General features: G+C 64.1%; 1 protein-coding gene across 1 annotated transcript in view; it reads left to right on the top strand.

Annotated features, from left to right (window-relative positions):
• The window catches only part of LOC139234659 (calcium-activated potassium channel subunit alpha-1-like), a 215,629-nt gene that overhangs the window by 47,747 nt on the left and 140,002 nt on the right, over nucleotides 1-27,880 (top strand). The gene's annotated exons all lie outside the window — the stretch shown is intronic.

Raw genomic sequence — 27,880 nt, 5'->3', positions numbered from 1 at the left:
CGCATTGAGGGAGTGCCGCACTGTCAGAGGGGCAGTACTGAGGGAGCGCCGCACTGTCGGAGGGGCCGTATTGAGGGAGTGCCGCACTGTCAGAGGGGCAGTACTGAGGGAGAGCCGCACTGTCAGAGGGGCAGTACTGAGGGAGTGCCGCACTGTCAGAGGGGCAGTACTGAGGGAGCACCACACTGTGGGAGGGGCAGTACTGAGGGACAGTACTGAGGGAGCGCCGCACTGTCTGAGGGACAGTACTGAGGGACAGTACTGAGGGAGCGCCGCACTGTCGGAGGGGCAGTACTGAGGGAGCGCCGCACTGTCGGAGGGGCAGTACTGAGGGAGTGCCGCACTGTCGGAGAGGCAGTACTGAGGGAGTGCTGCACTGTGGGAGGGGCAGTACTGAGGGACAGTACTGAGGGAGCGCCGCACTGTCGGAGGGGCCGTATTGAGGGAGTGCCGCACTGTCAGAGGGGCAGTACTGAGGGAGAGCCGCACTGTCAGAGGGGCAGTACTGAGGGAGTGCCGCACTGTCAGAGGGGCAGTACTGAGGGAGCACCACACTGTGGGAGTTGCAGTACTGAGGGACAGTACTGAGGGAGCGCCGCACTGTCTGAGGGACAGTACTGAGGGACAGTACTGAGGGAGCGCCGCACTGTCGGAGGGGCAGTACTGAGGGAGCGCCGCACTGTCGGTGGGGCAGGACTGAGGGAGCACCGCACTGTCGGTGGGACTGTACTGAGGGAGCGCCGCAATGTCGGAGGGGCAGAACTGAGGGAGCGGCGCATGGTCGGAGGAACAGGACTGAGTGAGTGCCGCAATGTCGGAGGTGCAGTTCTGAGGGAGCACCGCGCTGCTCGAGAGGTAGTTCTGGGGGAGTGCCACACTGTCGGAGGGGCAGAGCTGAGGGAGTGTCGCACTGTTGGATGGGCAGTACTGAGGGAGTGCCACACTGTCGGAGGGGCAGTACAGAGGGTGCACCGCACTGTCGGAGGGACAGTCCTGAGGTAGTGCCGCACTGTCGGAGGGGCGGTACTGAGGGAGAGCTGCACTGTCGGAGGGGCAGTACAGAGGGAGCACCGCACTGTCGGAGGGGCAGTACTGAGGGAGCACCGCACTGTCGGAGGGACAGTCTTGAGGTAGTGCCGCACTGTCGGAGGGGCGGTACTGAGGGAGCGCAGCACTGTCGGTGGGGCCGTATTGAGGGAGTGCTGCACTGTCGGAGGGGCCGTACTGAGGGAGTGGTGCACTGTCGAAGTGACAGTACTGAGGGAGCGCAGCACTGTCGCAGGGGCAGTACTGAGGCAGCGCTGCTCTGTCGGAGGGGCAGTACTGAGGGAGCGCCGCACTGTCGGAGGGGCAGTACTGAGGGAGCGCAGCACTGTCGGAGGGGGAGTACTGAGGGAGCGCCACACTGTCGGAGGCGCAGTACTGAGGGAGTGCCGCACTGTCGGAGGGGCAGTACTGAGGGAGCGACACACTGTCGGAGGGGCACAACTGAGGGAGCATCGCACTGTTGGAGGGGCAGTACCGAGGGAGTGCCGCACTATCGGAGGGCAGTACTGAGGTAGCCCTGCTCTGTCGGAGTGGCAGCACTGCGGGAGCGCCGCACTGTCGGAGAGGCAATACTGAGGGAGCGCCGCACTGTCAGAGGGGCAGTACTGAGGCAGTGTTGCACTGTCGGAGGGGCAGTACTGAGGGAGAGCTGCACTGTCGGTGGGGCAGTACTGAGCGAGCGACACAGTGTTGTAGGGGCAGTACTGAGGGAGCAGCGGACTGCTCGAGAGGTAGTTCTGAGGGAGTGCCACACTGTCGGAGAGGCAGTGCTGAGGGAGTGCCGCACTGTCGGAGGGGCAGTATTGAGGGAGAGCCGCACTGTCGGAGGGCCAGTACTGAGGGAGAGCCGCACTGTCGGAGGGGCAGTACTGAAGCAGTGCCGCACTCTCGGAGGGGAACTACTGAGGGAGTGCCACACTGTCGGAGGGGCAGTACTGAGGGAGAACTGCACTGTCGGAGGTGCAGTACTGAGGGAGAGCTGCACTGTCGGAGGTGCAGTACTGAGGGAGTGCTGCACTGTCGGAGGGGCAGTACTGAGGGAGAGCTGCACTGTCGGAGGTGCAGTACTGAGGGAGCGACGCACTGTTGGAGGGGCAGTACTGAGGGAGCGCCGCACTGTCGGAGGGGCAGTACTGAGGGAGCGCTGCACTGTCGGAGGTGCAGTGCTGAGGGAGTGCCGCACTGTCGGAGAGAAAGTACTGAGGGAGTGCCGCACTGTCGGAGGGGCAGTACTGAGGGAGAGCTGCAATGTCGGAGAGGCAGTACAGAGCGAGCTACACACTGTCGGAGGGTGAAACTGAGGGAGCGCTGCACTGTCGGAGGGGCAGTACTGAGGGAGCGCTGCAGTGTCGGAGGGAGAGTACTGAGGGAGTGCCGCACTGATGGAGGGCCAGTACTGAGGGAGCGCTGCAATGTCGGAGGGGCAGTACTGAGGGTGCGCCGTACTGTCGGAGGGGCGGTAGTGAGGGAGCGCCGCAGTGTCGGAGGGGCAGTACTGAGGGAGCGCCGCAGTGTCGGAGGGGCAGTACTGAGGGAGCGCCGCAGTGTCGGAGGGGCAGTACTGAGGGAGCGCCGCAGTGTCGGAGGGGCAGTACTGAGGGAGCGCCGCATTGTCGGAGGGGCCGTACTGAGGGAGCGCCGCAGTGTCAGAGGGGCAGTACTGTGGGAGTGCAGCACTGTCGGAGGGCAGTATTGAGTGAGCGCCTCACTGTCGGAGGCGCAGTACTGAGGGAGTGCCGCACTGTCGGAGGGGCAGTACTGAGGGAGCACGGCACTGTCGGAGGGGCAGTACTGAGGGAGCGACACACTGTCGGAGGGGCACAACTGAGGGAGCATCGCACTGTTGGAGGGGCAGTACCGAGGGAGTGCCGCACTATCGGAGGGGCAGTACTGAGGTAGCCCTGCTCTGTCGGAGTGGCAGTACTGCGGGAGCACGGCACTGTCGGAGGGGCAGTACTGAGGGAGCGACACACTGTCGGAGGGGCACAACTGAGGGAGCATCGCACTGTTGGAGGGGCAGTACCGAGGGAGCGCCGCACTATCGGAGGGGCAGTACCGAGGGTGTGCCACATTGTTGGAGGGTAGTACTGAGGAAGCGTCGCACTGTTGGAGGGCAGTACTGAGGGAGCACCGCTCTGTCGGAGGGGCAATACTGAGGGTGTGCTGCACTATCGGAGGGGCAGTACGGAGGGAGAGCCGCAATGTCGGAGGGGCAGTACTGAGGGAGTGCTGCACTGTCGGAGGGGCAATACTGAGGGTGTGCTGCACTATCGGAGGGGCAGTACGGAGGGAGAGCCGCAATGTCGAGGGGCAGTACTGAGGGAGTGCTGCACTGTCGGAGGGGCAGTACTGAGGGAGTGCCGCAGTGTCGGAGGGGCAGTACTGAGGGAGATCCGCACTGTCGGAGGGGCAGTACTGAGGGAGCGCCGCACTGTCGGAGGGGGAGTACTGAGGGAGCGCCACACTGTTGGAGGGGCAATACTGAGGGAGCGCCGCACTGTCGGAGGGGCAGTACTGAGGGAGCGCCGCACTGTCGGAGGAGCAGTACTGAGGGAGCGCTGCACTGTCGGAGGGGCAGTACTGAGGGAGTGCTGCACTTTCGGAGAAGCAGTACTGAGGGAGCAATGCAATGTCGGAGGGGCAGTACTGAGGGAGTGCTGCACTGTCGGAGGGGCAGTACTGAGGGAGCGCCGCAGTGTCGGAGGGGCAGTACTGAGGGAGAGCCGCACTGTGGGAGGGGCAGTACTGAGGGAGCACCGCACTGTCGGAGGGGGAGTACTGAGGGAGCGCTGCACTGTCGGAGGGGCAGTACTGAGGGAGCACCGCACTGTCGGAGGGACAGTACTGAGGGAGCGCCACACTGTCGGAGGGGCAGTACTGAGGGAGAGCCGTTCTGTCGGAGGGGTAATACTGAGGGAGTGCTGCACTGTCGGAGAAGCAGTACTGAGGGAGCAATGCAATGTCGGAGGGGCAGTACTGAGGGAGTGCTGCACTGTCGGAGGGGCAGTACTAAGGCAGCGCCGTACTTTCGGAGAGGCCGTACTGAGGGAGCGGCGCATTGTCTGAGGGACAGTACTGAGGGAGCGCCGCACTGTCGGAGGGGCAGTACTGAGGGAGCGACGCACTGTCGGAGGGACAGTACTGAGGGAGCGCCGCACTGTCGGAGGGGCAGCACTGAGGGAGAGCCGTTCTGTCGGAGGGGCAATACTGAGGGAGTGCTGCACTGTCGGAGGGGCAGTACTAAGGGAGCGCCGTACTTTCGGAGGGGCCGTACTGAGGGAGCGCCGCACTGTCTGAGGGACAGTACTGAGGGAGCGCCGCACTGTCGGAGGGGCAGTACTGAGGGAGTGCCGCACTGTCGGAGGGGCAGTACTGAGGGAGCGCTGCACTGTCAGAGGGACAGTCCTGAATGAACGGCGGACTGTCAGAGGGGCAGGATTGAGAGAGTGCCGCACTGTCGGAGGGGCCGTATTGAGGGAGTGCCGCACTGTCAGAGGGGCAGTACTGAGGGAGAGCCGTATTGTCAGAGGGGCAGTACTGAGGGCGCACCGCACTGTCAGAGGGGCAGTACTGAGGGAGCCCCACACTGTGGGAGGGGCAGTACTGAGGGAGAGCCGTTCTGTCGGAAGGGTAATACTGAGGGAGTGCTGCACTGTCGGAGGGGCAGTACTGAGGGAGTGCCGCACTGTCTGAGGGACAGTACTGAGGGACAGTACTGAGGGAGCGCCGCACTGTCGGAGGGGCAGTACTGAGGGAGTGCTGCACTTTCGGAGAAGCAGTGCTGAGGGAGCAATGCACTGTCGGAGGGGCAGTACTGAGGGAGTGCTGCACTGTCGGAGGGGCAGTACTGAGGGAGCGCAGCACTGTCGGAGGGGCAAAACGGAAGGAGCGGCGTACTGTCGGAGGAGCAGTACAGAGGGAGCGCAGCACTGTCAGAGGGGCAGTAATGAGGGAGTGCTGCACTGTCGGAGGGGCAGTACTGAGGGAGCACAACACTGTCGAAGGGGCAGTACTGAGGGAGCGACGCACTGTCGGAGGGGCAGTACTGAAGGAGCGGCGCACTGTCAGAGGAGCAGTACTGAGGGAGCGCTGCACTGTCGGAGGGGCAGTACTGAGGGACCGCCGCACTGTCGGAGGGGCAGTACTGAGGGAGCGCTGCACTGTCGGAGGGGCAGTGCTGAGGGAGCACCGCACTGCTCGAGAGTTAGTTCTGAGGGAGTGCCAACCTGTCGGAGGGGCAGTACTGAGGTAGCCCCGCTCTGTTGGATGGACATTACTGAGGGAGAGCCGCAGAGTCGGAGGGGCAGTACTGAGGGAGCGCCGCACTGTCGGAGGGGCAATACTGAGGGTGTGCTGCACTATCGGAGGGGCAGTACTGAGGGACCGCCGCACTGTCGGAGGGGCAGTACTGAGGGAGCGCTGCACTGTCGGAGGGGCAGTACTGAGGGAGAGCCGCACTGTCGGAGGGGCAGTACTGAGGGAGAGCCGCACTGTCGGAGGGGCAGTACTGAGGGAGCGCCGCACTGTCGGAGGGGCAGTACTGAGGAAGTGCCACACTGTCGGAGGGGCATTACTGAGGGAGCGCCGCACTGTCGGAGGGGCAGTACTGAGAGAGCGCCGTACTTTCGGAAGGGTCGTACTGAGGGAGCGCCGCACTGTCTGAGGGACAGTACCGAGGGAGCGCCGCACTGTCGGAGGGGCAGTACTGAGGGAGTGCCGCACTGTCGGAGGGGCAGTACTGAGGGAGCGCCGCACTGTCTTGGGGCAGTACTGAGGGAGCACTACACTGTCGGAGCAGCAGTACTGAGGGAGCGATGCACTGTCGGAGGGGCAGTAATGAGGGAGTGCTGCACTGTCGGAGGGGCAGTACTGAGGGAGCGCAGCACTGTCGAAGGGGCAGTATTGAGGGAGCGACGCACTGTCGGAGGGGCAGTACTGAAGGAGCGGCGCACTGTCAGAGGAGCAGTGCTGAGGGAGCACCGCACTGCTCGAGAGTTAGTTCTGAGGGAGTGCCAACCTGTCGGAGGGGCAGTACTGAGGTAGCCCCGCTCTGTTGGATGGGCATTACGGAGGGATAGCCGCAATGTCGGAGGGGCAGTACTGAGGGGGTGCTGCACTGTCGGAGGGGCAGTACTGAGGGAGTACCGCACTGTCGGAGGGGGAGTACTGAGGGAGTGCTGCACTGTCGGAGGGGCAGTACTAAGGCAGCGCCGTACTTTTGGAGGGGCCGTACTGAGGGAACGCAGCACTGTCGGAGGGGCAACACGGAAGGAGCGGCGCACTGTCGGAGGGGCAGTAATGAGGGAGTGCCGCAATGTCGGAGGGGCAGTACTGAGGGAGCGCTGCACTGTCGGAGGGGCAGTACTGAGGGAGTGCCGCAATGTCGGAGGGGCAGTACTGAGGGAGTGCCGCACTGTCGGAGGGGCAGTACTGAGGGAGTGCCGCACTGTCGGAGGGGCAGTACTGAGGGAGCGACGCACTGTTGGAGGGATAGTCGTGAGGGAACGGCGGATTGTCAGGAGGGCCGGTACTGAGGCAGCGCCGTACTTTCGGAGGGGCAGTACTGAGGGAGCACCGCACTGTCGGAGGGACAGTACTGAGGGAGCGCCACACTGTCGGAGGGGCAGTACTGAGGGAGAGCCGTTCTGTCGGAGGGGTAATACTGAGGGAGTGCTGCACTGTCGGAGGGGCAGTACTAAGGCAGCGCCGTACTTTCGGAGGGGCCGTACTGAGGGAGCGGCGCACTGTCTGAGGGACAGTACTGAGGGAGCGCCGCACTGTCGGAGGGGCAGTACTGAGGGAGCGACGCACTGTCGGAGGGACAGTACTGAGGGAGCGCCGCACTGTCAGAGGGGCAGCACTGAGGGAGAGCCGTTCTGTCGGAGGGGCAATACTGAGGGAGTGCTGCACTGTCGGAGGGGCAGTACTAAGGGAGCGCCGTACTTTCGGAGGGGCCGTACTGAGGGAGCGCCGCACTGTCTGAGGGACAGTACTGAGGAGCGCCGCACTGTCGGAGGGGCAGTACTGAGGGAGCAATGCACTGTCGGAGGGGCAGTACTGAGGGAGTGCCGCGATGTCGGAGGGGCAGTACTGAGGGAGCGCAGCACTGTCGGAGGGGCAGTATAGAGGGAGTGCTGCACTGTCGGAGGAGCAGTACTGAGCGAGCGCCGCACTGTCGGAGGGGCAGTACTGAGGGAGTGCCGCAATGTCGGAGGGGCAGTTCTGAGGGAGCGCTGCAATGTCGGAGGGGCAGTACTGAGGGAGTGCCGCAATGTCGGAGGGGCAGTACTGAGGGAGTGCCGCAATGTCGGAGGGGCAGTACTGAGGGAGTGCCGCAATGTCGGAGGGGCAGTACTGAGGGACCGTCGCACTGTCGGAGGGGCAGTACTGAGGGAGCGCCGCACTGTCGGAGGGACAGTCGTGAGGGAACGGCGGATTGTCAGGAGGGCCGGTACTGAGGCAGCGCCGTACTTTCAGAGGGGCAGTACTGATGGAGCGCCGCACTGTCGGAGGGGCAGTACTGAGGGAGCGCTACACTGTCGGAGCAGCAGTACTGAGGGAGCGACGCACTGTCGGAGGGGCAGTACTGAGGGAGCGCTGCACTGTCGGAGGAGCAGTACTAAAGGAGCGCCACACTGTCAGAGGGTCAGTACTGAGGGATCGCCGCACTGTCGGAGGGGCAGGACTGAGGGAGCGACGCACTGTCGGAGGAGCAGTACTGAAGGAGCGCCACACTGTCAGAGGGGCAGTACTGAGGGAGCCCTGCACTGTCGGAGGGACAGTCCAGAATGAACGGCGGACTGTCGGAGGGGCAGTACTGAGGGAACGCCGCACTGTGGGAACAGCAGTACTGAGGGAGCGCCACACTGTCGGAGGGGCAGTAATGAGGGAGTGCTGCACAGTTGAAGGGGCAGTACTGAGGGAGCGCCGCAGTGTCAGAGGGGCAGTATTGAGGGAGCGCCGCACTGTCGGAGGGGCAGGAATGAGGGAGCGCCGCACAGTCGGAGGGGCAGTCCTGAGGGAGCGCCGCACTGTCGGAGGGGCCGCATTGAGGGAGTGCCGCACTGTCAGAGGGGCAGTACTGAGGGAGCGCCGCACTGTCGGAGGGGCCGTATTGAGGGAGTGCCGCACTGTCAGAGGGGCAGTACTGAGGGAGAGCCGCACTGTCAGAGGGGCAGTACTGAGGGAGCGCCGCACTGTCGGAGGAGCAGTACTGAGGGAGCGCTGCACTGTCGGAGGGGCAGTACTGAGGGAGTGCTGCACTTTCGGAGAAGCAGTACTGAGGGAGCAATGCAATGTCGGAGGGGCAGTACTGAGGGAGTGCTGCACTGTCGGAGGGGCAGTACTGAGGGAGCGCCGCAGTGTCGGAGGGGCAGTACTGAGGGAGAGCCGCACTGTGGGAGGGGCAGTACTGAGGGAGCACCGCACTGTCGGAGGGGGAGTACTGAGGGAGCGCTGCACTGTCGGAGGGGCAGTACTGAGGGAGCACCGCACTGTCGGAGGGACAGTACTGAGGGAGCGCCACACTGTCGGAGGGGCAGTACTGAGGGAGAGCCGTTCTGTCGGAGGGGTAATACTGAGGGAGTGCTGCACTGTCGGAGAAGCAGTACTGAGGGAGCAATGCAATGTCGGAGGGGCAGTACTGAGGGAGTGCTGCACTGTCGGAGGGGCAGTACTAAGGCAGCGCCGTACTTTCGGAGAGGCCGTACTGAGGGAGCGGCGCATTGTCTGAGGGACAGTACTGAGGGAGCGCCGCACTGTCGGAGGGGCAGTACTGAGGGAGCGACGCACTGTCGGAGGGACAGTACTGAGGGAGCGCCGCACTGTCGGAGGGGCAGCACTGAGGGAGAGCCGTTCTGTCGGAGGGGCAATACTGAGGGAGTGCTGCACTGTCGGAGGGGCAGTACTAAGGGAGCGCCGTACTTTCGGAGGGGCCGTACTGAGGGAGCGCCGCACTGTCTGAGGGACAGTACTGAGGGAGCGCCGCACTGTCGGAGGGGCAGTACTGAGGGAGTGCCGCACTGTCGGAGGGGCAGTACTGAGGGAGCGCTGCACTGTCAGAGGGACAGTCCTGAATGAACGGCGGACTGTCAGAGGGGCAGGATTGAGAGAGTGCCGCACTGTCGGAGGGGCCGTATTGAGGGAGTGCCGCACTGTCAGAGGGGCAGTACTGAGGGAGAGCCGTATTGTCAGAGGGGCAGTACTGAGGGCGCACCGCACTGTCAGAGGGGCAGTACTGAGGGAGCCCCACACTGTGGGAGGGGCAGTACTGAGGGAGAGCCGTTCTGTCGGAAGGGTAATACTGAGGGAGTGCTGCACTGTCGGAGGGGCAGTACTGAGGGAGTGCCGCACTGTCTGAGGGACAGTACTGAGGGACAGTACTGAGGGAGCGCCGCACTGTCGGAGGGGCAGTACTGAGGGAGTGCTGCACTTTCGGAGAAGCAGTGCTGAGGGAGCAATGCACTGTCGGAGGGGCAGTACTGAGGGAGTGCTGCACTGTCGGAGGGGCAGTACTGAGGGAGCGCAGCACTGTCGGAGTGGCAAAACGGAAGGAGCGGCGTACTGTCGGAGGAGCAGTACAGAGGGAGCGCAGCACTGTCAGAGGGGCAGTAATGAGGGAGTGCTGCACTGTCGGAGGGGCAGTACTGAGGGAGCACAACACTGTCGAAGGGGCAGTACTGAGGGAGCGACGCACTGTCGGAGGGGCAGTACTGAGGGACCGCCGCACTGTCGGAGGGGCAGTACTGAGGGAGCGCTGCACTGTCGGAGGGGCAGTGCTGAGGGAGCACCGCACTGCTCGAGAGTTAGTTCTGAGGGAGTGCCAACCTGTCGGAGGGGCAGTACTGAGGTAGCCCCGCTCTGTTGGATGGACATTACTGAGGGAGAGCCGCAGAGTCGGAGGGGCAGTACTGAGGGAGCGCCGCACTGTCGGAGGGGCAATACTGAGGGTGTGCTGCACTATCGGAGGGGCAGTACTGAGGGACCGCCGCACTGTCGGAGGGGCAGTACTGAGGGAGCGCTGCACTGTCGGAGGGGCAGTACTGAGGGAGAGCCGCACTGTCGGAGGGGCAGTACTGAGGGAGAGCCGCACTGTCGGAGGGGCAGTACTGAGGGAGCGCCGCACTGTCGGAGGGGCAGTACTGAGGAAGTGCCACACTGTCGGAGGGGCATTACTGAGAGAGCGCCGTACTTTCGGAAGGGTCGTACTGAGGGAGCGCCGCACTGTCTGAGGGACAGTACCGAGGGAGCGCCGCACTGTCGGAGGGGCAGTACTGAGGGAGTGCCGCACTGTCGGAGGGGCAGTACTGAGGGAGCGCCGCACTGTCTTGGGGCAGTACTGAGGGAGCGACGCACTGTCGGAGCGGCAGTACTGAGGGAGCGACGCACTGTCGGAGGGGCAGTAATGAGGGAGTGCTGCACTGTCGGAGGGGCAGTACTGAGGGAGCGCAGCACTGTCGAAGGGGCAGTATTGAGGGAGCGACGCACTGTCGGAGGGGCAGTACTGAAGGAGCGGCGCACTGTCAGAGGAGCAGTGCTGAGGGAGCACCGCACTGCTCGAGAGTTAGTTCTGAGGGAGTGCCAACCTGTCGGAGGGGCAGTACTGAGGTAGCCCCGCTCTGTTGGATGGGCATTACGGAGGGATAGCCGCAATGTCGGAGGGGCAGTACTGAGGGGGTGCTGCACTGTCGGAGGGGCAGTACTGAGGGAGTACCGCACTGTCGGAGGGGGAGTACTGAGGGAGTGCTGCACTGTCGGAGGGGCAGTACTAAGGCAGCGCCGTACTTTCGGAGGGGCCGTACTGAGGGAACGCAGCACTGTCGGAGGGGCAACACGGAAGGAGCGGCGCACTGTCGGAGGGGCAGTAATGAGGGAGTGCCGCAATGTCGGAGGGGCAGTACTGAGGGAGCGCTGCACTGTCGGAGGGGCAGTACTGAGGGAGTGCCGCAATGTCGGAGGGGCAGTACTGAGGGAGTGCCGCACTGTCGGAGGGGCAGTACTGAGGGAGTGCCGCACTGTCGGAGGGGCAGTACTGAGGGAGCGACGCACTGTTGGAGGGATAGTCGTGAGGGAACGGCGGATTGTCAGGAGGGCCGGTACTGAGGCAGCGCCGTACTTTCGGAGGGGCAGTACTGAGGGAGCACCGCACTGTCGGAGGGACAGTACTGAGGGAGCGCCACACTGTCGGAGGGGCAGTACTGAGGGAGAGCCATTCTGTCGGAGGGGTAATACTGAGGGAGTGCTGCACTGTCGGAGGGGCAGTACTAAGGCAGCGCCGTACTTTCGGAGGGGCCGTACTGAGGGAGCGGCGCACTGTCTGAGGGACAGTACTGAGGGAGCGCCGCACTGTCGGAGGGGCAGTACGGAGGGAGCGACGCACTGTCGGAGGGACAGTACTGAGGGAGCGCCGCACTGTCAGAGGGGCAGCACTGAGGGAGAGCCGTTCTGTCGGAGGGGCAATACTGAGGGAGTGCTGCACTGTCGGAGGGGCAGTACTAAGGGAGCGCCGTACTTTCGGAGGGGCCGTACTGAGGGAGCGCCGCACTGTCTGAGGGACAGTACTGAGGAGCGCCGCACTGTCGGAGGGGCAGTACTGAGGGAGCAATGCACTGTCGGAGGGGCAGTACTGAGGGAGTGCCGCGATGTCGGAGGGGCAGTACTGAGGGAGCGCAGCACTGTCGGAGGGGCAGTATAGAGGGAGTGCTGCACTGTCGGAGGAGCAGTACTGAGCGAGCGCCGCACTGTCGGAGGGGCAGTACTGAGGGAGTGCCGCAATGTCGGAGGGGCAGTTCTGAGGGAGCGCTGCAATGTCGGAGGGGCAGTACTGAGGGAGTGCCGCAATGTCGGAGGGGCAGTACTGAGGGAGTGCCGCAATGTCGGAGGGGCAGTACTGAGGGAGTGCCGCAATGTCGGAGGGGCAGTACTGAGGGACCGTCGCACTGTCGGAGGGGCAGTACTGAGGGAGCGCCGCACTGTCGGAGGGACAGTCGTGAGGGAACGGCGGATTGTCAGGAGGGCCGGTACTGAGGCAGCGCCGTACTTTCAGAGGGGCAGTACTGATGGAGCGCCGCACTGTCGGAGGGGCAGTACTGAGGGAGCGCTACACTGTCGGAGCAGCAGTACTGAGGGAGCGACGCACTGTCGGAGGGGCAGTACTGAGGGAGCGCTGCACTGTCGGAGGAGCAGTACTAAAGGAGCGCCACACTGTCAGAGGGTCAGTACTGAGGGATCGCCGCACTGTCGGAGGGGCAGGACTGAGGGAGCGACGCACTGTCGGAGGAGCAGTACTGAAGGAGCGCCACACTGTCAGAGGGGCAGTACTGAGGGAGCCCTGCACTGTCGGAGGGACAGTCCAGAATGAACGGCGGACTGTCGGAGGGGCAGTACTGAGGGAACGCCGCACTGTGGGAACAGCAGTACTGAGGGAGCGCCACACTGTCGGAGGGGCAGTAATGAGGGAGTGCTGCACAGTTGAAGGGGCAGTACTGAGGGAGCGCCGCAGTGTCAGAGGGGCAGTATTGAGGGAGCGCCGCACTGTCGGAGGGGCAGGAATGAGGGAGCGCCGCACAGTCGGAGGGGCAGTCCTGAGGGAGCGCCGCACTGTCGGAGGGGCCGCATTGAGGGAGTGCCGCACTGTCAGAGGGGCAGTACTGAGGGAGCGCCGCACTGTCGGAGGGGCCGTATTGAGGGAGTGCCGCACTGTCAGAGGGGCAGTACTGAGGGAGAGCCGCACTGTCAGAGGGGCAGTACTGAGGGAGTGCCGCACTGTCAGAGGGGCAGTACTGAGGGAGCACCACACTGTGGGAGGGGCAGTACTGAGGGACAGTACTGAGGGAGCACCGCACTGTCTGAGGGACAGTACTGAGGGACAGTACTGAGGGAGCGCCGCACTGTCGGAGGGGCAGTACTGAGGGAGCGCCGCACTGTCGGAGGGGCAGTACTGAGGGAGTGCCGCACTGTCGGAGAGGCAGTACTGAGGGAGTGCTGCACTGTGGGAGGGGCAGTACTGAGGGACAGTACTGAGGGAGCGCCGCACTGTCGGAGGGGCCGTATTGAGGGAGTGCCGCACTGTCAGAGGGGCAGTACTGAGGGAGAGCCGCACTGTCAGAGGGGCAGTACTGAGGGAGTGCCGCACTGTCAGAGGGGCAGTACTGAGGGAGCACCACACTGTGGGAGTTGCAGTACTGAGGGACAGTACTGAGGGAGCGCCGCACTGTCTGAGGGACAGTACTGAGGGACAGTACTGAGGGAGCGCCGCACTGTCGGAGGGGCAGTACTGATGGAGCGCCGCACTGTCGGTGGGGCAAGACTGAGGGAGCACCGCACTGTCGGTGGGACTGTACTGAGGGAGCGCCGCAATGTCGGAGGGGCAGAACTGAGGGAGCGGCGCATGGTCGGAGGAACAGGACTGAGTGAGTGCCGCAATGTCGGAGGTGCAGTTCTGAGGGAGCACCGCGCTGCTCGAGAGGTAGTTCTGAGGGAGTGCCACACTGTCGGAGGGGCAGAGCTGAGGGAGTGTCGCACTGTTGGATGGGCAGTACTGAGGGAGTGCCACACTGTCGGAGGGGCAGTACAGAGGGTGCACCGCACTGTCGGAGGGACAGTCCTGAGGTAGTGCCGCACTGTCGGAGGGGCAGTACTGAGGGAGAGCTGCACTGTCGGAGGGGCAGTACAGAGGGAGCACCGCACTGTCGGAGGGGCAGTACTGAGGGAGCACCGCACTGTCGGAGGGACAGTCTTGAGGTAGTGCCGCACTGTCGGAGGGGCGGTACTGAGGGAGCGCAGCACTGTCGGTGGGGCCGTATTGAGGGAGTGCTGCACTGTCGGAGGGGCCGTACTGAGGGAGTGGTGCACTGTCGAAGTGACAGTACTGAGGGAGCGCAGCACTGTCGCAGGGGCAGTACTGAGGCAGCGCTGCTCTGTCGGAGGGGCAGTACTGAGGAAGCGCCGCATTGTCGGAGAGGCAGTACTGAGGGAGTGCCGCACTGTCCGAGGGGCAGTATTGAGGGAGTGCCGCACTGTTGGTGGGACAGTATTGAGGGAGTACTGCACTCTCTGAGGGGCAGTACTGAGGGAGCGGAGCACTGTCGGAGGGGCAACACGGAAGGAGCGGCGCACTGTCGGAGGGGCAGTACTGAGGGAGCGCAGCACTGTCGGAGGGGGAGTACTGAGGGAGCGCCACACTGTCGGAGGCGCAGTACTGAGGGAGTGCCGCACTGTCGGAGGGGCAGTACTGAGGGAGCGACACACTGTCGGAGGGGCACAACTGAGGGAGCATCGCACTGTTGGAGGGGCAGTACCGAGGGAGTGCCGCACTATCGGAGGGCAGTACTGAGGTAGCCCTGCTCTGTCGGAGTGGCAGCACTGCGGGAGCGCCGCACTGTCGGAGAGGCAATACTGAGGGAGCGCCGCACTGTCAGAGGGGCAGTACTGAGGCAGTGTTGCACTGTCGGAGGGGCAGTACTGAGGGAGAGCTGCACTGTCGGTGGGGCAGTACTGAGCGAGCGACACAGTGTTGTAGGGGCAGTACTGAGGGAGCAGCGGACTGCTCGAGAGGTAGTTCTGAGGGAGTGCCACACTGTCGGAGAGGCAGTGCTGAGGGAGTGCCGCACTGTCGGAGGGGCAGTATTGAGGGAGAGCCGCACTGTCGGAGGGCCAGTACTGAGGGAGAGCCGCACTGTCGGAGGGGCAGTACTGAAGCAGTGCCGCACTCTCGGAGGGGAACTACTGAGGGAGTGCCACACTGTCGGAGGGGCAGTACTGAGGGAGAACTGCACTGTCGGAGGTGCAGTACTGAGGGAGAGCTGCACTGTCGGAGGTGCAGTACTGAGGGAGTGCTGCACTGTCGGAGGGGCAGTACTGAGGGAGAGCTGCACTGTCGGAGGTGCAGTACTGAGGGAGCGACGCACTGTTGGAGGGGCAGTACTGAGGGAGCGCCGCACTGTCGGAGGGGCAGTACTGAGGGAGCGCTGCACTGTCGGAGGTGCAGTGCTGAGGGAGTGCCGCACTGTCGGAGAGAAAGTACTGAGGGAGTGCCGCACTGTCGGAGGGGCAGTACTGAGGGAGAGCTGCAATGTCGGAGAGGCAGTACAGAGCGAGCGACACACTGTCGGAGGGTGAAACTGAGGGAGCGCTGCACTGTCGGAGGGGCAGTACTGAGGGAGCGCTGCAGTGTCGGAGGGAGAGTACTGAGGGAGTGCCGCACTGATGGAGGGCCAGTACTGAGGGAGCGCTGCACTGTCGGAGGGTCAGTACTGAGGGTGCGCCGTACTTTCGGAGGGGCGGTAGTGAGGGAGCGTTGCATTGTCGGAGGGGCAGTAATGAGGGAGCGCAGTACTGTCAGAGGGGCAGTACTGAGGGAGCGCCGCAGTGTCGGAGGGGCAGTACTGAGGGAGCGCCGCACTGTCGGTGGGCAGTACTGAGGGAGCGCCGCAGTGTCGGAGGGGCAGTACTGAGGGAGCGCCGTAGTGTCGGAGGGGCAGTACTGAGGGAGCGCCGCATTGTCGGAGGGGCCGTACTGAGGGAGCGCCGCAGTGTCAGAGGGGCAGTACTGAGGGAGCGCCGCAGTGTCAGAGGGGCAGTACTGAGGGAGTGCCACACTGTCGGAGGGGCAGTACTGAGGGAGCACGGCACTGTCGGAGGGGCAGTACTGAGGGAGCGACACACTGTCGGAGGGGCACAACTGAGGGAGCATCGCACTGTTGGAGGGGCAGTACCGAGGGAGTGCCGCACTATCGGAGGGCAGTACTGAGGTAGCCCTGCTCTGTCGGAGTGGCAGTACTGCGGGAGCGCCGCATTGTCGGAGAGGCAATACTGAGGGAGCGCCGCACTGTCGGAGGGGCAGTACTGAGGGAGTGTTGCACTGTCGGAGGGCCGTACAGAGGGAACGCCGCACTGTCGGAGGGGCAGTACTGAGGGAGCGCCGCACTGTCGGAGGGGCAGTACTGAGGGAGCGCCGCACTGTCGGAGGGGCAGTACTGCGGGAGCGCCGCACTGTCGGAGGGGCAGTACTGCGGGAGCGCCGCACTGTCAGAGGGGCAGTACTGAGGGAGCGCCGCACTATCGGAGGGGCAGTACCGAGGGTGTGCCACATTGTTGGAGGGCAGTACTGAGGAAGCGTCGCACTGTTGGAGGGCAGTACTGAGGGAGCACCGCTCTGTCGGAGGGGCAATACTGAGGGTGTGCTGCACTATCGGAGGGGCAGTACGGAGGGAGAGCCGCAATGTCGGAGGGGCAGTACTGAGGGAGTGCTGCACTGTCGGAGGGGCAATACTGAGGGTGTGCTGCACTATCGGAGGGGCAGTACGGAGGGAGAGCCGCAATGTCGAGGGGCAGTACTGAGGGAGTGCTGCACTGTCGGAGGGGCAGTACTGAGGGAGTGCCGCAGTGTCGGAGGGGCAGTACTGAGGGAGATCCGCACTGTCGGAGGGGCAGTACTGAGGGAGCGCCGCACTGTCGGAGGGGGAGTACTGAGGGAGCGCCACACTGTTGGAGGGGCAATACTGAGGGAGCGCCGCACTGTCGGAGGGGCAGTACTGAGGGAGCGCCGCACTGTCGGAGGGACAGTACTGAGGGAGCGCTGCACTGTCGGAGGGGCAGTACTGAGGGAGTGCTGCACTTTCGGAGAAGCAGTACTGAGGGAGCAATGCAATGTCGGAGGGGCAGTACTGAGGGAGTGCTGCACTGTCGGAGGGGCAGTACTGAGGGAGCGCCGCAGTGTCGGAGGGGCAGTACTGAGGGAGAGCCGCACTGTGGGAGGGGCAGTACTGAGGGAGCACCGCACTGTCGGAGGGGGAGTACTGAGGGAGCGCTGCACTGTCGGAGGGGCAGTACTGAGGGAGCACCGCACTGTCGGAGGGACAGTACTGAGGGAGCGCCACACTGTCGGAGGGGCAGTACTGAGGGAGAGCCGTTCTGTCGGAGGGGTAATACTGTGGGAGTGCTGCACTGTCGGAGAAGCAGTACTGAGGGAGCAATGCAATGTCGGAGGGGCAGTACTGAGGGAGTGCTGCACTGTCGGAGGGGCAGTACTAAGGCAGCGCCGTACTTTCGGAGAGGCCGTACTGAGGGAGCGGCGCATTGTCTGAGGGACAGTACTGAGGGAGCGCCGCACTGTCGGAGGGGCAGTACTGAGGGAGCGACGCACTGTCGGAGGGACAGTACTGAGGGAGCGCCGCACTGTCGGAGGGGCAGCACTGAGGGAGAGCCGTTCTGTCGGAGGGGCAATACTGAGGGAGTGCTGCACTGTCGGAGGGGCAGTACTAAGGGAGCGCCGTACTTTCGGAGGGGCCGTACTGAGGGAGCGCCGCACTGTCTGAGGGACAGTACTGAGGGAGCGCCGCACTGTCGGAGGGGCAGTACTGAGGGAGTGCCGCACTGTCGGAGGGGCAGTACTGAGGGAGCGCTGCACTGTCAGAGGGACAGTCCTGAATGAACGGCGGACTGTCAGAGGGGCAGGATTGAGAGAGTGCCGCACTGTCGGAGGGGCCGTATTGAGGGAGTGCCGCACTGTCAGAGGGGCAGTACTGAGGGAGAGCCGTATTGTCAGAGGGGCAGTACTGAGGGCGCACCGCACTGTCAGAGGGGCAGTACTGAGGGAGCGCCACACTGTGGGAGGGGCAGTACTGAGGGAGAGCCGTTCTGTCGGAAGGGTAATACTGAGGGAGTGCTGCACTGTCGGAGGGGCAGTACTGAGGGAGTGCCGCACTGTCTGAGGGACAGTACTGAGGGACAGTACTGAGGGAGCGCCGCACTGTCGGAGAAGCAGTGCTGAGGGAGCAATGCACTGTCGGAGGGGCAGTACTGAGGGAGTGCTGCACTGTCGGAGGGGCAGTACTGAGGGAGTGCTGCACTGTCGGAGGGGCAGTACAGAGGGAGCGCAGCACTGTCAGAGGGGCAGTAATGAGGGAGTGCTGCACTGTCGGAGGGGCAGTACTGAGGGAGCGCAGCACTGTCGAAGGGGCAGTACTGAGGGAGCGACGCACTGTCGGAGGGGCAGTACTGAAGGAGCGGCGCACTGTCGGAGGGGCAGTACTGAGGGAGCGCTGCACTGTCGGAGGGGCAGTACTGAGGGACCGCCGCACTGTCGGAGGGGCAGTACTGAGGGAGCGCTGCACTGTCGGAGGGGCAGTGCTGAGGGAGCACCGCACTGCTCGAGAGTTAGTTCTGAGGGAGTGCCAACCTGTCGGAGGGGCAGTACTGAGGTAGCCCCGCTCTGTTGGATGGACATTACTGAGGGAGAGCCGCAGAGTCGGAGGGGCAGTACTGAGGGAGCGCCGCACTGTCGGAGGGGCAATACTGAGGGTGTGCTGCACTATCGGAGGGGCAGTACGGAGGGATAGCCGCAATGTCGGAGGGGCAGTACTGAGGGGGTGCTGCACTGTCGGAGGGGCAGTACTGAGGGAGCGCCGCACTGTCGGAGGGGCAGTACTGAGGGAGAGCCGCACTGTCGGAGGGGCAGTACTGAGGGAGAGCCGCACTGTCGGAGGGGCAGTACTGAGGGAGCGCCGCACTGTCGGAGGGGCAGTACTGAGGAAGTGCCACACTGTCGGAGGGGCATTACTGAGGGAGCGCCGCACTGTCGGAGGGGCAGTACTGAGAGAGCGCCGTACTTTCGGAAGGGCCGTACTGAGGGAGCGCCGCACTGTCTGAGGGACAGTACCGAGGGAGCGCCGCACTGTCGGAGGGGCAGTACTGAGGGAGTGCCGCACTGTCGGAGGGGCAGTACTGAGGGAGCGCCGCACTGTCTTGGGGCAGTACTGAGGGAGCACTACACTGTCGGAGCAGCAGTACTGAGGGAGCGACGCACTGTCGGAGGGGCAGTAATGAGGGAGTGCTGCACTGTCGGAGGGGCAGTACTGAGGGAGCGCCGCAGTGTCGGAGGGGCAGTACTGAGGGAGAGCCGCACTGTCGGAGGGGCAGTACTGAGGGAGTACCGCACTGTCGGAGGGGGAGTACTGAGGGAGCGCTGCACTGTCGGAGGGGCAGTACTAAGGCAGCGCCGTACTTTCGGAGGGGCCGTACTGAGGGAACGCAGCACTGTCGGAGGGGCAACACGGAAGGAGCGGCGCACTGTCGGAGGGGCAGTAATGAGGGAGTGCCGCAATGTCGGAGGGGCAGTACTGAGGGAGCGCTGCACTGTCGGAGGGGCAGTACTGAGGGAGTGCCGCAATGTCGGAGGGGCAGTACTGAGGGAGCGCAGCACTGTCGGAGGGGCAGTACTGAGGGAGTGCCGCAATGTCGGAGGGGCAGTTCTGAGGGAGCGCTGCACTGTCGGAGGGGCAGTACTGAGGGAGTGCCGCAATGTCGGAGGGGCAGTACTGAGGGAGTGCCGCAATGTCGGAGGGGCAGTACTGAGGGACCGTCGCACTGTCGGAGGGGCAGTACTGAGGGAGCGACGCACTGTTGGAGGGACAGTCGTGAGGGAACGGCGGATTGTCAGGAGGGCCGGTACTGAGGCAGCGCCGTACATTCGGAGGGGCAGTACTGAGGGAGCACCGCACTGTCGGAGGGACAGTACTGAGGGAGCGCCACACTGTCGGAGGGGCAGTACTGAGGGAGAGCCGTTCTGTCGGAGGGGTAATACTGAGGGAGTGCTGCACTGTCGGAGGGGCAGTACTAAGGCAGCGCCGTACTTTCGGAGGGGCCGTACTGAGGGAGCGGCGCACTGTCTGAGGGACAGTACTGAGGGAGCGCCGCACTGTCGGAGGGGCAGTACTGAGGGAGCGACGCACTGTCGGAGGGACAGTACTGAGGGAGCGCCGCACTGTCAGAGGGGCAGCACTGAGGGAGAGCCGTTCTGTCGGAGGGGCAATACTGAGAGAGTGCTGCACTGTCGGAGGGGCAGTACTAAGGGAGCGCCGTACTTTCGGAGGGGCCGTACTGAGGGAGCGCCGCACTGTCTGAGGGACAGTACTGAGGAGCGCCGCACTGTCGGAGGGGCAGTACTGAGGGAGCAATGCACTGTCGGAGGGGCAGTACTGAGGGAGTGCCGCGATGTCGGAGGGGCAGTACTGAGGGAGCGCAGCACTGTCGGAGGGGCAGTATAGAGGGAGTGCTGCACTGTCGGAGGAGCAGTACTGCGGCAGCGCCGTACTTTCGGAGGGGCAGTACTGAGGGAGCGACGCACTGTCGGAGGGGCAGTACTGAGGGAGCGCTGCACTGTCGGAGGAGCAGTACTAAAGGAGCGCCACACTGTCAGAGGGTCAGTACTGAGGGATCGCCGCACTGTCGGAGGGGCAGGACTGAGGGAGCGACGCACTGTCGGAGGAGCAGTACTGAAGGAGCGCCACACTGTCAGAGGGGCAGTACTGAGGGAGCCCTGCACTGTCGGAGGGACAGTCCAGAATGAAAGGCGGACTGTCGGAGGGGCAGTACTGAGGGAACGCCGCACTGTGGGAACAGCAGTACTGAGGGAGCGCCACACTGTCGGAGGGGCAGTAATGAGGGAGTGCTGCACAGTTGAAGGGGCAGTACTGAGGGAGCGCCGCAGTGTCAGAGGGGCAGTACTGAGGGAGCGCCGCACTGTCGAAGGGGCAGGAATGAGGGAGCGCCGCACAGTCGGAGGGGCAGTCCTGAGGGAGCGCCGCACTGTCGGAGGGGCCGCATTGAGGGAGTGCCGCACTGTCAGAGGGGCAGTACTGAGGGAGCGCCGCACTGTCGGAGGGGCCGTATTGAGGGAGTGCCGCACTGTCAGAGGGGCAGTACTGAGGGAGAGCCGCACTGTCAGAGGGGCAGTACTGAGGGAGTGCCGCACTGTCAGAGGGGCAGTACTGAGGGAGCACCACACTGTGGGAGGGGCAGTACTGAGGGACAGTACTGAGGGAGCGCCGCACTGTCTGAGGGACAGTACTGAGGGACAGTACTGAGGGAGCGCCGCACTGTCGGAGGGGCAGTACTGAGGGAGCGCCGCACTGTCGGAGGGGCAGTACTGAGGGAGTGCCGCACTGTCGGAGAGGCAGTACTGAGGGAGTGCTGCACTGTGGGAGGGGCAGTACTGAGGGACAGTACTGAGGGAGAGCCGCACTGTCAGAGGGGCAGTACTGAGGGAGTGCCGCACTGTCAGAGGGGCAGTACTGAGGGAGCACCACACTGTGGGAGTTGCAGTACTGAGGGACAGTACTGAGGGAGCGCCGCACTGTCTGAGGGACAGTACTGAGGGACAGTACTGAGGGAGCGCCGCACTGTCGGAGGCGCAGTACTGAGGGAGTGCCGCACTGTCGGAGGGGCAGTACTGAGGGAGCGACACACTGTCGGAGGGGCACAACTGAGGGAGCATCGCACTGTTGGAGGGGCAGTACCGAGGGAGTGCCGCACTATCGGAGGGCAGTACTGAGGTAGCCCTGATCTGTCGGAGTGGCAGCACTGCGGGAGCGCCGCACTGTCGGAGAGGCAATACTGAGGGAGCGCCGCACTGTCAGAGGGGCAGTACTGAGGCAGTGTTGCACTGTCGGAGGGAGAGTACTGAGGGAGCGCTGCAGTGTCGGAGGGAGAGTACTGAGGGAGTGCCGCACTGATGGAGGGCCAGTACTGAGGGAGCGCTGCACTGTCGGAGGGGCAGTACTGAGGGTGCGCCGTACTTTCGGAGGGGCGGTAGTGAGGGAGCGTTGCATTGTCGGAGGGGCAGTAATGAGGGAGCGCAGTACTGTCAGAGGGGCAGTACTGAGGGAGCGCCGCAGTGTCGGAGGGGCAGTACTGAGGGAGCGCCGCACTGTCGGTGGGCAGTACTGAGGGAGCGCCGCAGTGTCGGAGGGGCAGTACTGAGGGAGCGCCGCAGTGTCGGAGGGGCAGTACTGAGGGAGCGCCGCATTGTCGGAGGGGCCGTACTGAGGGAGCGCCGCAGTGTCAGAGGGGCAGTACTGTGGGAGTGCCGCACTGTCGGAGGGCAGTATTGAGTGAGCGCCTCACTGTCGGAGGCGCAGTACTGAGGGAGTGCCGCACTGTCAGAGGGGCAGTACTGAGGGAGCACGGCACTGTCGGAGGGGCAGTACTGAGGGAGCGACACACTGTCGGAGGGGCACAACTGAGGGAGCATCGCACTGTTGGAGGGGCAGTACCGAGGGAGTGCCGCACTATCGGAGGGCAGTACTGAGGTAGCCCTGCTCTGTCGGAGTGGCAGTACTGCGGGAGCGCCGCACTGTCGGAGAGGCAATACTGAGGGAGCGCCGCACTGTCGGAGGGGCAGTACTGAGGGAGTGTTGCACTGTCGGAGGGCCGTACAGAGGGAGCGCTGCACTGTCGGAGGGGCAGTACTGAGGGAGCGCCGCACTGTCGGAGGGGCAGTACTGAGGGAGCGCCGCACTGTCGGAGGGGCAGTACTGCGGGAGCGCCGCACTGTCGGAGGGGCAGTACTGCGGGAGCGCCGCACTGTCGGAGGGGCAGTACTGAGGGAGCGCCGCACTATCGGAGGGGCAGTACCGAGGGTGTGCCACATTGTTGGAGGGCAGTACTGAGGGAGTGCTGCACTGTCGGAGGGGCAATACTGAGGGTGTGCTGCACTATCGGAGGGGCAGTACGGAGGGAGAGCCGCAATGTCGAGGGGCAGTACTGAGGGAGTGCTGCACTGTCGGAGGGGCAGTACTGAGGGAGTGCCGCAGTGTCGGAGGGGCAGTACTGAGGGAGATCCGCACTGTCGGAGGGGCAGTACTGAGGGAGCGCCGCACTGTCGGAGGGGGAGTACTGAGGGAGCGCCACACTGTTGGAGGGGCAATACTGAGGGAGCGCCGCACTGTCGGAGGGGCAGTACTGAGGGAGCGCCGCACTGTCGGAGGAGCAGTACTGAGGGAGCGCTGCACTGTCGGAGGGGCAGTACTGAGGGAGTGCTGCACTTTCGGAGAAGCAGTACTGAGGGAGCAATGCAATGTCGGAGGGGCAGTACTGAGGGAGTGCTGCACTGTCGGAGGGGCAGTACTGAGGGAGCGCCGCAGTGTCGGAGGGGCAGTACTGAGGGAGAGCCGCACTGTGGGAGGGGCAGTACTGAGGGAGCACCGCACTGTCGGAGGGGGAGTACTGAGGGAGCGCTGCACTGTCGGAGGGGCAGTACTGAGGGAGCACCGCACTGTCGGAGGGGCAGTACTGAGGGAGCACCGCACTGTCGGAGGGACAGTACTGAGGGAGCGCCACACTGTCGGAGGGGCAGTACTGAGGGAGAGCCGTTCTGTCGGAGGGGTAATACTGAGGGAGTGCTGCACTGTCGGAGAAGCAGTACTGAGGGAGCAATGCAATGTCGGAGGGGCAGTACTGAGGAAGTGCTGCACTGTCGGAGGGGCAGTACTAAGGCAGCGCCGTACTTTCGGAGAGGCCGTACTGAGGGAGCGGCGCATTGTCTGAGGGACAGTACTGAGGGAGCGCCGCACTGTCGGAGGGGCAGTACTGAGGGAGCGACGCACTGTCGGAGGGACAGTACTGAGGGAGCGCCGCACTGTCGGAGGGGCAGCACTGAGGGAGAGCCGTTCTGTCGGAGGGGCAATACTGAGGGAGTGCTGCACTGTCGGAGGGGCAGTACTAAGGGAGCGCCGTACTTTCGGAGGGGCCGTACTGAGGGAGCGACGCACTGTCTGAGGGACAGTACTGAGGGAGCGCCGCACTGTCGGAGGGACAGTACTGAGGGAGTGCCGCACTGTCGGAGGGGCAGTACTGAGGGAGCGCTGCACTGTCAGAGGGACAGTCCTGAATGAACGGCGGACTGTCAGAGGGGCAGGATTGAGAGAGTGCCGCACTGTCGGAGGGGCCGTATTGAGGGAGTGCCGCACTGTCAGAGGGGCAGTACTGAGGGAGAGCCGTATTGTCAGAGGGGCAGTACTGAGGGCGCACCGCACTGTCAGAGGGGCAGTACTGAGGGAGCGCCACACTGTGGGAGGGGCAGTACTGAGGGAGAGCCGTTCTGTCGGAAGGGTAATACTGAGGGAGTGCTGCACTGTCGGAGGGGCAGTACTGAGGGAGTGCCGCACTGTCTGAGGGACAGTACTGAGGGACAGTACTGAGGGAGCGCCGCACTGTCGGAGGGGCAGTACTGAGGGAGTGCTGCACTTTCGGAGAAGCAGTGCTGAGGGAGCAATGCACTGTCGGAGGGGCAGTACTGAGGGAGTGCTGCACTGTCGGAGGGGCAGTACTGAGGGAGCGCAGCACTGTCGGAGGGGCAAAACGGAAGGAGCGGCGTACTGTCGGAGGAGCAGTACAGAGGGAGCGCAGCACTGTCAGAGGGGCAGTAATGAGGGAGTGCTGCACTGTCGGAGGGGCAGTACTGAGGGAGCGCAGCACTGTCGAAGGGGCAGTACTGAGGGAGCGACGCACTGTCGGAGGGGCAGTACTGAAGGAGCGCAGCACTGTCAGAGGGGCAGTAATGAGGGAGTGCTGCACTGTCGGAGGGGCAGTACTGAGGGAGCGCAGCACTGTCAGAGGAGCAGTACTGAGGGAGCGCTGCACTGTCGGAGGGGCAGTACTGAGGGACCGCCGCACTGTCGGAGGGGCAGTACTGAGGGAGCGCTGCACTGTCGGAGGGGCAGTGCTGAGGGAGCACCGCACTGCTCGAGAGTTAGTTCTGAGGGAGTGCCAACCTGTCGGAGGGGCAGTACTGAGGTAGCCCCGCTCTGTTGGATGGACATTACTGAGGGAGAGCCGCAGAGTCGGAGGGGCAGTACTGAGGGAGCGCCGCACTGTCGGAGGGGCAATACTGAGGGTGTGCTGCACTATCGGAGGGGCAATACGGAGGGATAGCCGCAATGTCGGAGGGGCAGTACTGAGGGGGTGCTGCACTGTCGGAGGGGCAGTACTGAGGGAGCGCCGCACTGTCGGAGGGGCAGTACTGAGGGAGAGCCGCACTGTCGGAGGGGCAGTACTGAGGGAGAGCCGCACTGTCGGAGGGGCAGTACTGAGGGAGCGCCGCACTGTCGGAGGGGCAGTACTGAGGAAGTGCCACACTGTCGGAGGGGCATTACTGAGGGAGCGCCGTACTTTCGGAAGGGCCGTACTGAGGGAGCGCCGCACTGTCTGAGGGACAGTACCGAGGGAGCGCCGCACTGTCGGAGGGGCAGTACTGAGGGAGTGCCGCACTGTCGGAGGGGCAGTACTGAGGGAGCGCCGCACTGTCTTGGGGCAGTACTGAGGGAGCACTACACTGTCGGAGCAGCAGTACTGAGGGAGCGACGCACTGTCGGAGGGGCAGTAATGAGGGAGTGCTGCACTGTCGGAGGGGCAGTACTGAGGGAGCGCAGCACTGTCGAAGGGGCAGTATTGAGGGAGCGACGCACTGTCGGAGGGGCAGTACTGAAGGAGCGGCGCACTGTCAGAGGAGCAGTGCTGAGGGAGCACCGCACTGCTCGAGAGTTAGTTCTGAGGGAGTGCCAACCTGTCGGAGGGGTAGTACTGAGGTAGCCCCGCTCTGTTGGATGGGCATTACGGAGGGATAGCCGCAATGTCGGAGGGGCAGTACTGAGGGGGTGCTGCACTGTCGGGGGGCAGTACTGAGGGAGCGCCGCAGTGTCGGAGGGGCAGTACTGAGGGAGAGCCGCACTGTCGGAGGGGCAGTACTGAGGGAGTACCGCACTGTCGGAGGGGGAGTACTGAGGGAGCGCTGCACTGTCGGAGGGGCAGTACTAAGGCAGCGCCGTACTTTCGGAGGGGCCGTACTGAGGGAACGCAGCACTGTCGGAGGGGCAACACGGAAGGAGCGGCGCACTGTCGGAGGGGCAGTAATGAGGGAGTGCCGCAATGTCGGAGGGGCAGTACTGAGGGAGCGCTGCACTGTCGGAGGGGCAGTACTGAGGGAGTGCCGCAATGTCGGAGGGGCAGTACTGAGGGAGCGCAGCACTGTCGGAGGGGCAGTACTGAGGGAGTGCCGCACTGTCGGAGGGGCAGTACTGAGGGAGCGACGCACTGTTGGAGGGACAGTCGTGAGGGAACGGCGGATTGTCAGGAGGGCCGGTACTGAGGGAGAGCCGTTCTGTCGGAGGGGTAATACTGAGGGAGTGCTGCACTGTCGGAGGGGCAGTACTAAGGCAGCGCCGTACTTTCGGAGGGGCCGTACTGAGGGAGCGGCACACTGTCTGAGGGACAGTACTGAGGGAGCGCCGCACTGTCGGAGGGGCAGTACTGAGGGAGCGACGCACTGTCGGAGGGACAGTACTGAGGGAGCGCCGCACTGTCAGAGGGGCAGCACTGAGGGAGAGCCGTTCTGTCGGAGGGGCAATACTGAGGGAGTGCTGCACTGTCGGAGGGGCAGTACTAAGGGAGCGCCGTACTTTCGGAGGGGCCGTACTGAGGGAGCGCCGCACTGTCTGAGGGACAGTACTGAGGAGCGCCGCACTGTCGGAGGGGCAGTACTGAGGGAGCAATGCACTGTCGGAGGGGCAGTACTGAGGGAGTGCCGCGATGTCGGAGGGGCAGTACTGAGGGAGCGCAGCACTGTCGGAGGGGCAGTATAGAGGGAGTGCTGCACTGTCGGAGGAGCAGTACTGAGCGAGCGCAGCACTGTCGGAGGGGCAGTACTGAGGGAGTGCCGCAATGTCGGAGGGGCAGTTCTGAGGGAGCGCTGCAATGTCGGAGGGGCAGTACTGAGGGAGTGCCGCAATGTCGGAGGGGCAGTACTGAGGGAGTGCCGCAATGTCGGAGGGGCAGTACTGAGGGAGTGCCGCAATGTCGGAGGGGCAGTACTGAGGGACCGTCGCACTGTCGGAGGGGCAGTACTGAGGGAGCGACGCACTGTCGGAGGGACAGTCGTGAGGGAACGGCGGATTGTCAGGAGGGCCGGTACTGAGACAGCGCCGTACTTTCGGAGGGGCAGTACTGATGGAGCGCCGCACTGTCGGAGGGGCAGTACTGAGGGAGCGCTACACTGTCGGAGCAGCAGTACTGAGGGAGCGACGCACTGTCGGAGGGGCAGTACTGAGGGAGCGCTGCACTGTCGGAGGAGCAGTACTAAAGGAGCGCCACACTGTCAGAGGGTCAGTACTGAGGGATCGCCGCACTGTCGGAGGGGCAGGACTGAGGGAGCGACGCACTGTCGGAGGAGCAGTACTGAAGGAGCGCCACACTGTCAGAGGGGCAGTACTGAGGGAGCCCTGCACTGTCGGAGGGACAGTCCAGAATGAACGGTGGACTGTCGGAGGGGCAGTACTGAGGGAACGCCGCACTGTGGGAACAGCAGTACTGAGGGAGCGCCACACTGTCGGAGGGGCAGTAATGAGGGAGTGCTGCACAGTTGAAGGGGCAGTACTGAGGGAGCGCCGCAGTGTCAGAGGGGCAGTACTGAGGGAGCGCCGCACTGTCGGAGGGGCAGGAATGAGGGAGCGCCGCACAGTCGGAGGGGCAGTCCTGAGGGAGCGCCGCACTGTCGGAGGGGCCGCATTGAGGGAGTGCCGCACTGTCAGAGGGGCAGTACTGAGGGAGCGCCGCACTGTCGGAGGGGCCGTATTGAGGGAGTGCCGCACTGTCAGAGGGGCAGTACTGAGGGAGAGCCGCACTGTCAGAGGGGCAGTACTGAGGGAGTGCCGCACTGTCAGAGGGGCAGTACTGAGGGAGCACCACACTGTGGGAGGGGCAGTACTGAGGGACAGTACTGAGGGAGCGCCGCACTGTCTGAGGGACAGTACTGAGGGACAGTACTGAGGGAGCGCCGCACTGTCGGAGGGGCAGTACTGAGGGAGCGCCGCACTGTCGGAGGGGCAGTACTGAGGGAGTGCCGCACTGTCGGAGAGGCAGTACTGAGGGAGTGCTGCACTGTGGGAGGGGCAGTACTGAGGGACAGTACTGAGGGAGCGCCGCACTGTCGGAGGGGCCGTATTGAGGGAGTGCCGCACTGTCAGAGGGGCAGTACTGAGGGAGAGCCGCACTGTCAGAG

The sequence above is a fragment of the Pristiophorus japonicus genome, chromosome 22, assembly GCF_044704955.1.
Source record: "Pristiophorus japonicus isolate sPriJap1 chromosome 22, sPriJap1.hap1, whole genome shotgun sequence".
Classification (NCBI taxonomy): Eukaryota; Metazoa; Chordata; class Chondrichthyes; family Pristiophoridae; genus Pristiophorus; species Pristiophorus japonicus.
Note: the sequence above shows the minus strand (reverse complement) of the source record. Positions and strands in the feature narration are given on the sequence as shown.